This window comes from Astyanax mexicanus, chromosome 21 (genome assembly GCF_023375975.1).
Source record: "Astyanax mexicanus isolate ESR-SI-001 chromosome 21, AstMex3_surface, whole genome shotgun sequence".
Taxonomy (NCBI): domain Eukaryota; kingdom Metazoa; phylum Chordata; class Actinopteri; order Characiformes; family Acestrorhamphidae; genus Astyanax; species Astyanax mexicanus.
In genome coordinates this window covers 6,523,873-6,541,280 of record NC_064428.1, presented here as the reverse complement: position 1 = coordinate 6,541,280, position 17,408 = coordinate 6,523,873, and the positions used below count along the sequence as shown (strand labels likewise).

Here is a 17,408-nt window from a genome sequence, read left to right as displayed (position 1 = left end):
TGCTGTGACAAGTGGGGGTGTATGCGTGTTGGGGATGTGCCTGTGTTGACAATTCACTGCAAAGATAGCAATGAATGTTTGACTGTTGACTGTCTAGGTTGTATTCAATCAGTGGCGCACCTGTGTTTTCCATTGCCAAGATAACAATACATCAGAATTTTAACTAAACACACCTCATTTACAGACCATCACTTCCATCAGCTTAGATATATTCACAAGCACCATTGCTATTTAAACAACACAGATAGAAGGCGTGAAAATATACTGTTGGCAGATGTAAGGTAGCGATGACTTGAGCGTATGTGGATGAGCAGGGAAGTTTCAAGGCATTTGGGAGCCCCAAGCAAAATGGACATTTTTTTTAGCCCAGTTCAAAAAAGTTATATTAACTACTTTATTTTGTTACTAGCATTGGCAGCCAGGCAGGTAGCTATCACAGTCATTACACACATATTTTGTTGCTCGCCTTCCTGCTGCTAAGTTACACCATTTGTAAAAGGTATCTGCTTTATTAACTGCTGAAGTTTCATATTTTGCCGACTGCAGGAATGACCAATCTTGCTGGATGGCTGCTGTCAGTAGAATAGCACTGCTGAGGTACATGAATTATTAGAATATGATGTCTGAGATAAACTCATAATTAGAATATCATGTCTGAAGTAAACTCATAGTTAGAAAACCCCTGCTGAGGTACATGTGTGATAAGAATTGCACTGCTGAGGTAAATTTGTGATTAGAATTGCACTGCTGAGGTAAATGTGTGATTAGAATCGCCCTGCTGAGGTAAATGTGTGATTAGAATAGCACTGCTGAGGTACATGCGTGATTAGAATATGATGTCTGAGATAAACTCATAATTAGAATATCATGTCTGAAGTAAACTCATAATTAGAAAACCCCTGCTGAGGTACATGTGTGATTAGAATTGCACTGCTGAGGTAAATGTGTGATTAGAATCGCCCTGCTGAGGTAAATGTGTGATTAGAGTAGCACTGCTGAGGTACATGTGTGATTAGAATATGATGTCTGAGATAAACTCATAATTAGAATATCATGTCTGAAGTAAACTCATAATTAGAAAACCCCTGCTGAGGTTCATGTGTGATTAGAATTGCACTGCTGAGGTAAATTTGTGATTAGAATTGCACTGCTGAGGTAAATGTGTGATTAGAATAGCCATGCTGAGGCAAGTGTTTGAAAAAAAAAATAGATTTATGATTTAAATATAAGATTAAACCAGCTCTCTCAAGGTAAATGAATTATGTAGCACTGTTAAAAACTGCATTTTGCTTTGGTGGTTTGTCTGCTGGGAAGTTAAAAATGTTTTTAAGATTTGGATACGACCAAAATCAAAAACATGTCAACGGTTTGGTTTGCTTGCCTTGTTGCGAAGGGTCTGTGGATGAGCATTTTCCTGTTGGAATAGTGCACCCCCAAGGCACTCAACAGTTTTTCACAGTATTAGAGTCAGTTGGCAGAGCCCTGCATGGCGTCCATTCCTCCAGTGCCCCCCTGTACCCAGTTGTTGAGTGGCACGGCGTGTCGGCTCTGCAACTCCTCTGCCAAATCAAAGGCAATTAGAAGTCGCCTATTCCGCCTAAAGGCGCAGGCTGTCTGCGTGCTTAATTACAGTGAACACATGCTATTCAAAGGCGGCTGTGTCAGAACTGCGTTCCAAGAAACTCAGGATGAGACTGTGCTGAAAGCCAAATGAAAAAAATAAATAATGTCAACCTTTAATTTGATTAATTATAGTTTTGAGTGAATGGATATTGGATGTACAGTACCTGTTACTTACTGTTTTATACTGACTGTTCTTTCTGCAGAACTGAAGAACAGAATTAGAACTGTAACAATAATAATTTAGCCCAATCAAATATATTATATACGTAATGCTAATGCATCCAGTCCTGTGTGTTCTGCTGATGTTTAAGCCATGCTGGAATATGACATGCACTGAAATAACATGTTTTTGAAAAAAAAAAAAACATTTTTACCATCCCAGGGGACAAAAAAAAAAAAAAAACACAGCAAATTGCAGTACTTAGCAGTGATGCTTAATTCATTTACCTTGAGAGAGCTGTTTTGATCATTTTATAATCATAATCATATATTCTATTCAAACATTTACCTCAGCAGTGCTATTCTAATCACACATTTACCTCAGCAGTGCTATTCTAATAACACATTTACCTCAGTAGGATAATTCTAATCACAACTTTACATCAGCAGGGATTTTCTAATTATGAGTTTACCTCAGACATCATATTCTAATAATACATCTACCTCAGCAGGGCTATTCTAATCAGACATTTACCTCAGCAGTGCCATTTTAATCACACATTTATCTCAGCAGTGCTATTCTTATTATCGATTTACATCAGGAATGCAATTTTAGCCATACATATATTTATTAGTGAATAATAATTAGTGAAATGTGCTCTGCACATTTAATCATTCACCTTGAAAGAGCTGTTTTAATCATGAGTTTATCTCAGCAGTGTTATTCTATTCATACATTTACCTCAGCAGTGCTATTCTAATCATACATTTATCTCAGCAGTGCTATTCTAATCATAGATTTATCTCAGCAGTGCTATTCTATTCATTCATTTACCCCAGCAGTGCTATTCTATTCATACATTTACCTCAGCAGTGCTATTTTAGTTTTACATTTACCTCAGAAGCGCTATTCCAAATACACATTCACCTCAGTAGGGCTATTCTAATTATGAGTTTAACTCAGACATGATATTCTAATAAAAAATGCACTTCAGCGGTGCTATTCTAATCACATATTTACCCCAGGAGTGTTGTTCTAATACAAAATGTACCTCAGCTGTGCTATTTTAATGATAAATGTACCTCAACTGTGTTACTCTAATAATAAATTTACCTCAGCTGTGCTATTCTTATTATCGATTTACAGGATTAACAGGAATGCAATTTTAGTGTTATTTTAATCTTACATTTACCTCAGCTGTGCACATTTATTCATTCATGTATATACATATAGTCATTGTTCAGGGTAAATTCACAAGTCTTTCACAATTATTAACTTACTGAACAAGTGTTTTTTTTTTTTTTTTGGCAATGTTAGTCAAATCATTTTGGTTGCCAAATATTTAGTGTCCTAGTCCTAGTTGGAAGGCTGGACTGTTTGAAAGAGATGTAATCTTTAAGGACTGCATGCAGATTAAAGCCACTAAAGTAATATATATTATACACAATAACAGTTATCACGGGTCTGGTAACGATCAGTATGATACTAAAGGTCTCGTTATTGTTGTTAAACAATAGCAGAGCTGCTGGCACTCGATTCACACCATGCTGTTTCTTGAAGAAGGGCGTTAAAAATTCATATTCATGTGCAAAACGAAGGTGAACCCTAAAGCAGTGTTGTAAAGCTATTAATTTAAAGTATGAAGGACCTTTTGAGAGCTGTGAATCCTTTCGGTTGTGTCTGAGTTGCGTCAGGGACAAGCAATTGTCTTTTAATTTGTTTGGTTCATGAATGTTTGATGAAGGCGGGGACGGCTTGTGCTTTCTACTGTTGTGTGCAAACACACAAACACACACACACACACTCACACATGCTGGTTTTGCTATTCTTGTCAGAACTTGTGATATTCTTCCACTCACATACTACAGTGCTGTGAAAAGTCTTTGCCCCTCACAGCTTTCTTTTGTTTTTGCTTTTTTGTCAGATACTATTGTTAAAATCCAAAATCCAACATTAATTATTTACAAATTATGAGTTTCCACTATTAGTGATTTTCCACCAAAAGAGCTCCAGTTCTTGAACCAGTTCCATTCAGGGTTATAAGAACTGTGGTCCTTTTTTTAAAGAACCAGCTATGGCGTCACATCAATGTCAAAAGTTGGGGGCGCAACAATAACAGGTGAAAAAAATTAACCAGTGTGTTTTAACATTTTGCATGTGTAAATTAACTTAACAAAAATCGTGTGCACGCTAAACAGAATATCGCTCTCGAGCTTCATTTTTCTCATCTCTGGTGTTTATTTTCCCTCTCAAATTCGGTGAGTTTTTTGTGCTTGAGTTTTAAAAGGGGTGGTTTTGACAGTTTGGGGGCGGAGTCAGGGTCACCTCCCTCAGCGAATACCATTGGCTCATATCTCCAGGGTTTGTGACGGACCGCCTACAGACAACAGCTGGAGGAGGGCGCATAGATGTCTATGGGAAGGTGGAGAAAAAAGGACAGAAGGAGAGTTAGCTAACTGGCTATGCTAACATCCAAACAGCCCACTCTCAGGGATGTTAGCATAGCCAGCTAACTAACTCTCCTTCTGTCCTTTTTCTCCGCCCTTCTCCGGCTGTTGTTAGTAAATGGTCCATCACAAACCCTGGAGATATCAGCCAATAGCATTCGCTGAGGGAGGCGACCCTGACTCCGCCTCCAAACTGTGTAAACCACCCCTTTCAAAACTCGAGCGCAAAAACCTCGCTCGAGCAAAAACAAAAGCCGCAGGTAATTTGCATGGTGCACGAGGAGAACTGTGAATTCCAGCGGGAAAAAAGAACCAGAGAAGAGAAAAATGAAGCTCGAGAGCGATATTCTGTTCAGCGTGCACACGATTTTTGCTCACGAGCTTCACATTTGTGCTCACAAGAAGTTAATTTACACATGCAAAATGTTAAAACATGCTGGTGAATTTTTTTCATCTAGTATTTTTGCGTCCTAACTTTTAACATTGATGTGATGCCATAACCAGCCCAAATTTTCACCAGTTTTAGTGAAACCAGAGACTGTAAAAAAGATGGACGCCGTGTCTCCGTTCCCACTCATTCAATGAAAATGAAGCCAAAATCTTCCTCCATGTTGGCGATCCTGAGACCCGATTCTGCACAGTAGAGACCAGAGGAGGAAGAAAGACTGTGGAGAGACAGCCTACTCATTTAAATAACCCCACCCCTGAGGGCTGCCTCGAGGTCACAGGCTGCAGAGCGGGGCGGAGCTGACGGTCTGTTATTGGTCCCGCCCATAACCAGCCCTTTTACAATAACCACACCTTTTTTGAATAGAGCTGAATAACGTTTATAAAAAACGATATAAAAAATTGACAATATAAGCAGAGGTTACACTAGCTGCTGCATTTAAATAAAGGAGGTAGAATTACAGTATATTAGAAAAAAATTTGATTGAATGTTGTCTGTTTTGCCATTGAAACCTATGGGGATGGGTGGAGTTACACAGCTTTCTGCAGCCGAACAGCAGGGGGCGCCCGACCTGTGGTGGCTTCATTTTTGAGAGACGATGCTCTGTCCAGCTATATACAGTCTATGAGTGAAACTATCAAAATGTCACATCATACATCTTCAACAGAGGACATTGCACAGCGGTGGTGAACAGAGGAGGTCACGGTTCGCACTGAAAAACGTAGTATTCTTCAGTTCCTGCTGCAAATGAATGTTTCTGGTTCTAGAACCTACTTTTGCTGGTGGAAATGCACTAAACTGGTTCAAAATCAGGTGTGTGAACCAGAACGGTGCTAGATCCACGTCAGTGGAAAAGTGCTATTTGATCACTTTGCTTATGAGGACATATTGAGCCTCATGTACTAAGACTTGCGTGGACTTTCTACTAAAATGTTTTATACGCTCAGAGCTGAAAAGTAGGCCATAGGCACAAACAAATCTGGATTTATCAAACCGTGCGTAGGCAGAATCCTACGTACTCTCTCTCTTAGCACATCGTAATCAACTCGAAATTAAGCACAAGTGCATGAACACATCACACCTGCCGTGACTCCTCCCTCAATTACGCAGAGTATAATGTTATAATAGAGTAAAAAATGCACGTCAAGAAAGTGTCGCAAGGCGAGTAACGTAGACTCTGTCTTCTAAGTAATTCAATAATTACCCATGTTTTAAATGAATTATTCTAAGCTGGATAATAAATGCTTTCATTTAAATGCTTTAAATGAGTTGCATTTTACCAAGAAGCCACACGTCACGCACTCAGCTTGTAATCTTATCCCAACCTAACCATGCTCTTGGAAATCTGAAACAGTTTATGAGCCAATCGTCATCATCATGGGCCAAACAAAATCATAATGGTCACGCAAAACACGCTCTCGATGAATTCGGCCATTAGCAATATCTTTCTATAATTTTATTTCAGATTTTTCCCATTTTTCTGCCCAATTTACACGGCCAATTACCCAACCCACTCATTAGGACTCCCCCTATCACTAGTGATGCCCCAACACACCAGGAGGGTGCAGACTAACACATGCTTCCTCCGATACATGTGAAGTTAGCCACTGCTTCTTTTCGAGCTGCTGCTCGATACATCAGCTCACAGACGCCCTGTGCTGTGGACATCACCCTAGGAGTGATGTGAGGAGAGAGCGCCATCTACCCACCCGGAGAGAGCAGGGCCAATTTTGCTCCCTCTGAGTGCCAGCAGCTTGATGGCAAAGCTGCATGAGCGGGGGTTCAAACCGCAATATCTTTCAATAATGCCAACGCTCCAATCTCCAACAACTCCAGCGCAACATTTTATGCATGTTTATATGATCTTGGCTAAGCGGAAGCACGTTGAAACACGATTATTTCAGTAAGCAAATTAAATTGTCTGATTTATTTACTTAATTTTACGCAATAATGGCTTTACTACAAATGTGTAAAAAAAGGATATCTTAGTTGTAATTTCAATGCATCACCTCTTAAGTGTCACCAAATGACAAAAACACAATACATCGTACAAAAAACTTACGTACGCCTGAAACGAAAGTGCCGCGGGGAAATGCACTTTCTCACGTTCAAGTCACATTTAGTACATCTGACCGTGAGCGTGAAATATGGTGTTCGCACAAAAACATTGGTAACACTTTACTTGGATGGTCCACTTTATGGCCTTGTTGATGCTCAACTTATATTCAACTAACACTGAATTGATGTCAACATGTCCATTAAATTTAACTTAATCCTATGTTGAATGTAAATGATTCAAACAAAAATCCTAACCTAAACCCTTAATCTACCCTAAAATCTAACCCTACACATAACCCTAACCTTAACCCTTAATCAACCATAAAACCGAACCCTACACCTAACCCTCACCTTAACCCTTAATCAACCATAAAATTGAACTCTACACCTAACTCTAACCTTAACCCTTAATCAACCCTAAAATCTAACCCTACACCTAACCCTAACCTTAACCCTTAATCAACCCTAAAATCTAACCCTACACCTAACCCTAACCTTAACCCTTAATCAACCATAAAATCTAACCCTACACCTAACCCTAACCATAACCCTTAATCAACCCTAAAATCTAACCCTACACCTAACCCTAACCTTAACCCTTAATCAACCATAAAATCTAACCCTACACTTAACCCTAACCTTAACCCTTAATCAACCCTAAAATCTAACCCTACACCTAACCCTAACCTTAACCCTTAATCAACCCTAAAATCTAACCCTACACCTAACCCTAACCTTAACCCTTAATCAACCCTAAAATCTAACCCTACACCTAACCCTAACCGTAACCCTTAATCAACCCTAAAATCTAACCCTACACCTAACCCTAACCTTAACCCTTAATCAACCCTAAAATCTAACCCTACACCTAACCCTAACCGTAACCCATAATCAACCCTAAAATTAAACTCTACACCTAACCCTTACCCTAACCTTAACCTAAACTTAAAATCTAATCCTAAACCCAATCCTAAAATATTAAGATAAGCGTTTGGATTAGAGTTGAATATTGGGTTATATTCAATAGAGAATCTTTTACTTTCACCTTTTAGTTCATTTGCATTTAATAGAGATGTAGTTGAATGTTAGTTGAATGTCAGTTGAGCATCAAAGAGGCCATCCAATGGACCATCCAAGTAAAGTGTTACCGAAATATTTAGTACATAAGGCCCCTGGTCCTCACAAATGCAGCAAAATGTGCACAAAAACACACATACACACACACACACACACACATTGGCTGTGTCATTCTTCTGTCCTACAAAGGTATTACCTTTGTGTCTAGGGACCTGGGCTTACCTGCCTCTCTCTCCCACCGCTCCACCGTTATCCCAGTAAACCTGTGGCCATTTGCCATGCCCGCTACAGTGGGGCAGCATGGGAAGAAATAGATCCAGCTTATATTGTAACCTTTGAAGAATTAGGACCATATCCTTTACACTTCAGTCGCCTGGTGGCCTGAATGGAGATGCACTGATGCTGCTCTTCCCCGAGGGTCTAACCAATCAAAGCGCTGGCGGAACCGAGCCCTTCAGCTAGGATTCTGGTTTGAGTCCCCGCTGTGCGATGTTCAGACGCGACGGAGAGCCTCTCGTTCTACTGCAGACTATTAGAACTGCATGGCGTGTCAGAATCACATGCATGAGCAACATTAAAGACGGTTTTTGGAGCCATTTTAGCTTTAAAAATAACATCAAACAGCTTTAAAATCATTTTAAGAAGAAGCAGCGTGTCTGTCATTGCTAGACTCTAGCTGATCCACCTTGTAGAAGCACCTCAAACACCTCATACACCTCAAACCCCACCACCATGCTGATCAGAGTCACTGCAGTGCTGAGAATAATGATCCACCACCCAAACAATAATAATAATAAATATAGCCGCAAGCGGCAATCATCGGGTTCAAGCACCAACTTGCACAATGGTGCCTACTGGAGCATTGAATGGTGATGTGTAAGAAGGTCTAATATGATTGGAGATGCCCTGTCACATTTAGAAATTATCAAGTTTTTCACCTGTTATTAATGTTGAGCAGAGGCCTTTCAACCTGATCAGTGCTTAAATTCACATGTAAATCTAGTGAACTTTGTAGGATATTCATTAAGTGAGTTAGAACTAGTCAAAAGGTGTCTACATGTTATTGGTATTGATCAGGTGGCTTCAACCAGAATGTTCACAAAGTGGTATTCAGATTGACCTTTGAACCTTTGCAGAACAAGCTGAAATGTTTGACCAAACAAGTTTAAATTAACACAAAGGAGTGAATGTTCTGATGTGACATGTAATTACGAAGTTATTATAAATCTAGTTCTGTATTAAATGGCGCTTCATCAAGCACCAACTAGCACAATGGTGCCTACTAGAGCATAGGATGGTGATGTGTAAGAAGGTCTAACACAATTGGAGACATTCTGTCACATTTAAAATGATCAAAAGTCTTTCACCTGTTATTAATGTTGAGAAGAGGCACAAAGGAGTGAATGTTCTGATATGACATGTAATGTCAAGTTATTCTTAATCTAGTTCTGTATTAAATGGCGCTTCATCAGAGTGATATTGTACAGAGGTCTTTAACATTGTGAGATTACAGCAAATACTGCAGAGTTACAGCAATTTAGGTTAGAAATTCCAAGGACGCACAGATTGCTTGATGCCTGGAGAGTATTGTATGTGAAATTTTCACAAATGTTTTTAATGAACATTTACCTAGAGACTCTACAGTGTGCAGCAAGACTGAAATGGAGGTGATAGGCCAAATATCCAGAGAGTAGTTTCAATATAGCTATTTTCAAACAATTAGCAATTATGAATGAACAAAGCACTTTTTAAACATAGTTGTATTGAGAAATTTGTCAGAGCCACTGTACTAAATATGGCAAAAACAATTAGATGTCAAAATAGTACAGCATGATTGACATATACTCGTTTTTTTGGAACAGCGCCCCCCAGTGGGCGGATTGTTTCAGCACTTTGCAGGTCACTACAGTGTCTCCACCTGAACATAACTGCCAAATATCATCCAGATTGGGCAACATTCAGCCTGCCAAAATGTCTGCTGAATGCTGATTGGCTGATGGTGTTCAGCCATGTTGATTGATTAAGTTGCCCTTTGAACATCCTTTAGAGGCTGTATGATAGGTTCTGCATGCAAAGTTTCAACTTGCTAGGTTGCACGGTTGCTGAGAAACAGTGCTCCAAATTTACCTCTTGAAGTGAATGGGGCATATATCCGGAAGGACTAATTTGCATATGGCGGCCATATTGTTTACATATTTCAACTTTTTCTTAATGAATATTGAAGCGCATGCTCTCACGAGTGTTTTGATACCAAACATGCCAGGATTGGTCAAAATTCCTAGGACTAGTTTGCAAAAGTAGGTTTTGCATATTATGCAAATTAGCACAAAATCTATATAGACGGAAGTGCATGGTCCAAATTGGAAAGTTGTTGGTATTGACCCAAGGAATCCATCAAAAAAAGAATTTTGAATGTAGGTCTTATGGTTTTTGAGTTATTGAGAAAATTGTGAAAAATGAATTTCCTTGTTTATAGCGCCACCACTTGACCAATCGGTGCCATTTTTGTTGTCCCCCGAGATGCACTGATCCTACATCTACCTACCAAGTTTCATTTCTCTATGACTTACGGTTTAGGCTGCACAACTGTTTTTTCAGGAGAAAAAGAATAATAATAATAAATATAGCCGCAAGCGGCGATTTACGGGGTTCGAGCGTCACAGGCAAAGAGGCCCCTGGAGGCCAGTTAGGCTTAAAACCTGTTGCTGGTTGACCGTCATCACCAAACTGGATAACCAAGCTGGGTAACCAGCGTGACCATAAAGACCAAAATGACAATGCTAGATGAGTGGTGTGAGTAAACTAGTTGAAAAGCATTGATAAATTGAGCTGTAGTGTTCATCAGGTTTTATGTGGTGTCTTGCTGCACTCTAGTGGGCATTTGGTGAAACAACTTCAGTTCTTAAATTCAAAAAACACAAGGCATAAAAAGGGCATATAAATAACCCATATATAGTGTATAAGTTTTGACCTGATAAACATTCTGCCTGTCAAAAGCTTGCTGGAATGTGATTGGCTAATAGTGACCACAAAAGTGTCCATACCAAATTTTCATTTGGTGTACCATTAGTGCATGGGCCATAGATGATAATTGGCAAGGATGACCTTGATAGCTTGTATGGTTGTAGAGAAACAGCTATTGAGCATTGGCTCTGCCCCCTGGGGGTGTATGTCTACTTAAACTCACAGGGTATCTGAGAATCATGTAATGATCAAAGGACTGAAGTGGTATTAGTGTCAGGTTAAGCATTCAAAAGTTATAAGTGTTAAAGACATTTTACTGCACCATGGTAAAACTAATTTGCATATGGCGGCCATATTGTTTATAAATGTAAAGATTTTTTTTTATAATTATTGAGGAGTAAGCTCTGCTGAACTGTTTGACACCAAACATGTCATGATTGGTCAAGGAGGCAAAGACAAGATCTCAAAAGTAGGTTTTGCATATTATGCAAATTGAAAAAAAATTAAGTGGGTGGAGCATAAATAAGAATGACCCAGGTGGCTGACTAGCATGACCAAGAAGGATAAATATGTTCAATTAAGCAAGACAAAAAAGATTAAATAAGTTCAGCAGAGCTTTAATTTAGAATAATTCAAATGTAGCTGTTTCACCAAATGACCACCAGAGCGCAGCAAGAGACCACATATAACCTGCTGGAAATCTATCACTCTATAAGTAAGACAGAACATTCCCTATCAGTGTGTTTCTATTTATTAAAAAGAGAAGAAAAGTCCGATTGGGCTCCAAATTGGTACTCATGATCAAGTGGTCTGCATATATATGTGTGTAAATTTGTGTGTTGATAGGGTCAAAGGTTCCTGACTTCTGTCCATTTAGGTTTGAAAAAAGCGATAATACAGGCTTATGGCCTACAAAATGGCTGTTGCTCTTTGGCCATATTAGAGGCAAAAAATATCTGATTTGGCTCAAAATTTGCAATCAAGATCACAATATCAGTCTATATATGTATGTCAATTTCTGTGTTGATAGGGTCAAAGGTTCCTGACTTATGTCCATTTAGGTTTGAAAAAAGCGATAATACAGGCTTGAGGCCTACAAAATCGCTGTAGTTTTCCAGCCGTTGTAGAGGGAAAACATGTCCGATTTGGCTGAAAATTTGCAATCAAGATCAGATTATCAGTCTATATATGTGTATAAATTTGTGTGTTGATAGGGTGAAAGGTTCCTGTCTTCTGTCCATTTAGGTTGGAAAATAGCGATAAATAGAATAAATTGAAAATAGTTATTTTTTCACTGTAGAGCCTACTGAAGACTTATTTGGCTCATACTTGGCACATGTACTTCAAATGTCATTGTTAATTAGTAGCTTCAACAGTTTTGGCACGTTTTAAACTTTGACAGAGTTTTGGCCAAATAACTCTGAAAAGGCTTTCACGTACATGTTTGATCAAGGTTTATGGGCCTCAAGTAGTTAAAATGTCAAGATTTTTTTGATAATTATTTACCTACAGGGTCTCAAGATTGCATCAAGACCAAATTTGTTTTGATTGATTAAGGACTTAAAGACAAGTTCGAAAAGAGCAATTTTTACTCTTTTGGCCACTGATGAAAATCTTTGCATTTTTGGTAAACACATGTAATGACAAAGTTGTAAAGGCTACAGCAAAGTATACAACTAAAAAAGAATAACAAGCCTAGGCCACTTGTACCTTTAGATATAACTGATTTTCTGCTATAGCGCCCCCTTGAGGCCAATCAACGCCATATTTTAATGGATGATAGATGGCCCTGAGATACATGTAGTGTATAAGTATCGTCCTGATTGGTCATTGTTTAGCATGTCAAAAGCTTGCTGGAATCTGATTGGCTAATAACGATCGCAAAAATTTGCATATCAAATTTTCCTTCTGTAAAACATTAGGACATAGGCCATAGATGATATATGTCAAAGGAGAGCTTCATAGCTTGTACGATTCCTGAGAAACAGATTTTTAGCTTTGGCTCCGCCCCCTGGGGGCGTATGTCTACATAGATTGACGGGATACCTCAGAATCATGTTGGCATCAAAGTTGTAAAGTGGCATTAGTGTAAGTTTAAGCATTCAAAAGTTACAGCTGTTAGAGTAAATTTGGGTGTGCCACGGTAAGATTAATTTGCATATGGCGGCCATATTGTTTACAAATTTCACAATTTTTTCGATAATTATTGAGGTTGGGACTCTGCTGAGTTGTTTGACACCAAATGTGACAGGATTGGTCAATGACCCTAGGACAAGTTCTCAAAAGTAGGTTTTGCATATTATGCTAAATAGCAAAAAATCTAAGTGGGCGGAGCTTAGTGGTTCTATTGACCTTTTTGATTTGCCATTAACCAAGGAATCATATAATGCAAGAATTTTTGCTCTAGTTATCAGGGCGTAGGAGTTACGAGGCCAAACGCGTTGACCTTTGCCATAGCGCCCCCTTGAGGCCGATCGGGCTCATCTTTTGAATCTGAGTAGCGGTGAGAAGTACTACCATATGACCAAGTCTCAGCCCTGTAGGCCTTACGGTTTCTTCTGCCCAATCACTTCTATGGCAGAAAAAGAATAAGAACTATAATAATAATAATAATAATAATAATAAATATAGCCGCAAGCGGCGATTTACGGGGTTCGAGCGTTACAGGCAAAGAGACCCCTGGAGGCCAGTTAGGCTTAAAACATGTTGCCGGTTGACCGGCATCGCCAAACTGGATGAGGATGACCAGCATGACCGTGAAGACCAAGCTAGATTACCAGCATGACTAATCTGGATGACAAACTTGTTGACCATATTGACCAAGCTGGAAGACCATAATGACCAAACTGGATGACCAGCATGGCAAAGGTGGTTGGCCAGTATGACCAAGCTGGAAGACCACCATTACTATGAGGACAAAGCTGAATGACCAGCAGGACCATAATGACCAATGTGAATGGCCAGCATGACCAAGCTGGATGGCCAGCATAACCAAGCTGGGTGACCAGCGTGACCATAAAGACCATAATGGCAATGCTAGATGAGTGGTGTGAGTAAACTAGTAGAAAAGCATAGATAAATTGAGCTGTAGTGTTCATCAGGTTTTATGTGGTGTCTTACTGCACTCTAGTGGGCATTTGGTGAAACAAATTCAGTTCTTAAATTGAAAAAACACAAGGCATAAAAAGGGCATATAAATAACCCGTATATAGTATATAAGTTTTGACCTGATTAACATTCCGCCTGTTAAAAGCTTGCTGGAATGTGATTGGCTAATAGTGACCACAAAAGTGTCCATATCAAATTTTCATTTGGTGTACCATTAGTGCATGGGCCATAGATGATAATTGGCTAGGATGACCTTGATAGCTTGTATGGTTCTAGAGAAACAGCTATCGAGCATTGGCCCCGCCCCCTGGGGGGGTGTATGTCTACTTAAACTGACAGGCTATCTGAGAATCATGTAATGATCAAAGGACTGAAGTGGTATTAGTGTCAGGTTAAGCATTCAAAAGTTATAAGTGTTAAAAACATTTTACTGCACCATGGTAGAACTCATTTGCATATGGCGGCCATATTGTTTATAAATGTAAAGATTTTTTAAATAATTATTGAGGAGTAAGCTCTGCTGAACTGTTTGACACCAAACATGTCATGATTGGTCAAGGAGGCAAAGACAAGATCTCAAAAGTAGGTTTTGCATATTATGCAAATAAAAAAAATTAATTGGGTGGAGCATAAACAAGAATTACCCAGGTGGCTGAGCAGCATGACCAAGAAGGATAAATATGTTTAATTAAGCAAGACAAGGAAGATTAAATAAGTTCAGCAGAGCTTTAATTGAGAATAATTCACCTGTAGCTGTTTCACCAAATGACCACCAGAGCGCAGCAAGAGACCACATATAACCTGCTGGAAATCTATCACTCTATCAGAAAGACAGAACATTCCCTATCAGTGTGTTTCTATTTATTAAAAAGAGAAGAAAAGTCCGATTGGGCTCCAAATTGGTACTCATGATCAAGTGGTCTGTATATACATGTATGTAAATTTGTGTGTTGATAGGGTCAAAGGTTCCTGACTTCTGACCATTTAGGTTTGAAAAAAGTGATAATACAGGCTTATGGCCTACAAAATGGCTGTTGCTCTTTGGCCATATTAGAGGCAAAAAATATCTGATTTGGCTCAAAATTTGCAATCAGGATCACAATATCAGTCTATATATGTATGTCAATTTCTGTGTCAATAGGGTCAAAGGTTCCTGACTTCTGTCCATTTAGATTTGAAAAAAGCGATAATACAGGCTTGAGGCCCACAAAATCGCTGTAGTTTTCCAGCCGTTGTAGAGGCAAAACATGTCCGATTTGGCTGAAAATTTGCAATCAAGATCAGATTATCAGTCTATATATGTGTATAAATTTGTGTGTTGATAGGGTGAAAGGTTCCTGTCTTCTGTCCATTTAGGTTGGAAAATAGCGATAAATAGAATAAATTGAAAATAGTTATTTTTTCACTGTAGAGCCTACTGAAGACTTATTTGGCTCATACTTGGCACATGTACTTCAAATGTCATTGTTAATTAGTAGCTTTAACAGTTTTGGCATGTTTTAAACTTTGACAGAGTTTTGGCCAAATAAGTCTGAAAAGGCTTTCACGTACATGTTTGATCAAGGTTTATGGGCCTCAAATAGTTAAAATGTCAAGATTTTTTTGATAATTATTTACCTACAGGTTCTCAAGATTGCATCAAGACCAAATTTGTTTTGATTGATTAAGAACTTAAAGACAAGTTCGAAAAGAGCAATTTTTACTCTTTTGGCCACTGATGAAAATCTTTGCATTTTTGGTAAACACATGTAATTAGAAAGTTGTAAAGGCTACAGCAAAGTATACAACTAAAAAAGAATAACAAGCCTAGGCCACTTGTACCTTTAGATATAACTGATTTTCTGCTATAGCGCCCCCTTGAGGCCAATCAACGCCATATTTTAAAGGATGATAGAAGGCCCTGAGATACATGTAGGGTATAAGTATCGTCCTGATTGGTCATTGTTTAGCCTGTCAAAAGCTTGCTGGAAACTGATTGGCTAATAACGATCGCAAAAATTTGCATATCAAATTTTCCTTCTGTTAAACATTAGGCCATAGGCCATAGATGATACATGCCAAAGGAGAGCTTCATAGCTTGTACGGTTCCTGAGAAACAGATTTTTAGCTTTGGCTCCGCCCCCTGGGGGCGTATGTCTACACAGATTGACGGGCTACCTCAGAATCATGTTGGCATCAAAGTTTTAAAGTGGCATTAGTGTAGGTTTAAGCATTCAAAAGTTACAGCTGTTAGAGTAAATTTGGGTGTGCCACGGTAAGATTAATTTGCATATGGCGGCCATATTGTTTAAAAATTTCTCAATTTTTTCGATAATTATTGAGGTTGGGACTCTGCTGAGTTGTTTGACACCAAATATGACAGGATTGGTCAATGACCCTAGGACAAGTTCTCAAAAGTAGGTTTTGCATATTATGCTAAATAGCAAAAAATCTAAGTGGGCGGAGCTTAGTGGTTCTATTGACCTTTTTGATTTGTCATTAACCAAGGAATCATATAATGCAAGAATTTTTGCTCTAGCTATCAGGGCGTAGGAGTTACGAGGCCAAACGCGTTGACCTTCGCCATAGCGCCCCCTTGAGGCCGATCGGGCTCATCTTTTGAATCTGAGTAGCGGTGAGAAGTACTACCATATGACCAAGTCTCAGCCCTGTAGGCCTTACGGTTTCTTCTGCCCAATCACTTCTATGGCAGAAAAAGAATAAGAACTATAATAATAATAATAAATATAGCCGCAAGCGGCGATTTACGGGGTTCGAGCGTTACAGGCAAAGAGGCCCCTGGAGGCCAGTTAGGCTTAAAACATGTTGCTTATTGACCGGCATCACCAAAGTGGATGAGGATGACCAGCATGACCATAAAGACCAAGCTAGATTACCAGCATGACTAATCTGGATGACAAATTTGTTGACCATATTGACCAAGCTGGAAGACCATAATGACCAAACTGGATGACCAGCATGGCAAAGGTGGTTGGCCAGTATGACCAAGCTGGATGACCAACATTGCTATGAATACAAAGCTGAAAGACCAGCAGGACCATAATGACCAATGTGAATGAACAGAATGACCTAGCTGGATGAGCAGCATAACCAAGCTAGGTGACCAGCCTGACCACAAAGACAGTAATGACAATGCCAGATGAGTGGTGTGAGTAAACTAGTTGAAAAGCATTGATAAATTGAGCTGTAGTGTTCATCAGGTTTAATGTGGTCTCTTGCTGCACTCTAGTGGACATTTGGTGAAACAACTTCAGTTCTTATATTGAAAAACACAAACCACATTGATCCTGCTGAGAGCCAAGCAGTGAGGCATAAAAGGGCACATATCAATAACCAATCATATCAATTATATTGTATAAGTTTTGACCTGATTAACATTCATCCTGTCAAAAGCTTACTGGAATGCGATTGGCTTATAGTGACCACAAAAGTGTCCGTATCAAATTTTCATTTGGTGTACCATTAGTGCATGGGCCGTAGATGATAATTGCCAAGGATGACCTTGATAGCTTGTATGGTTCTA

The 17,408-nt window shown here is 39.1% G+C and overlaps 1 protein-coding gene across 2 annotated transcripts in view; it reads right to left on the bottom strand.

The window, feature by feature from the left end:
• Nucleotides 1-17,408, bottom strand: part of LOC103027145 (neural cell adhesion molecule 2) — a 564,336-nt gene that overhangs the window by 179,534 nt on the left and 367,394 nt on the right. The window lies entirely within an intron of this gene.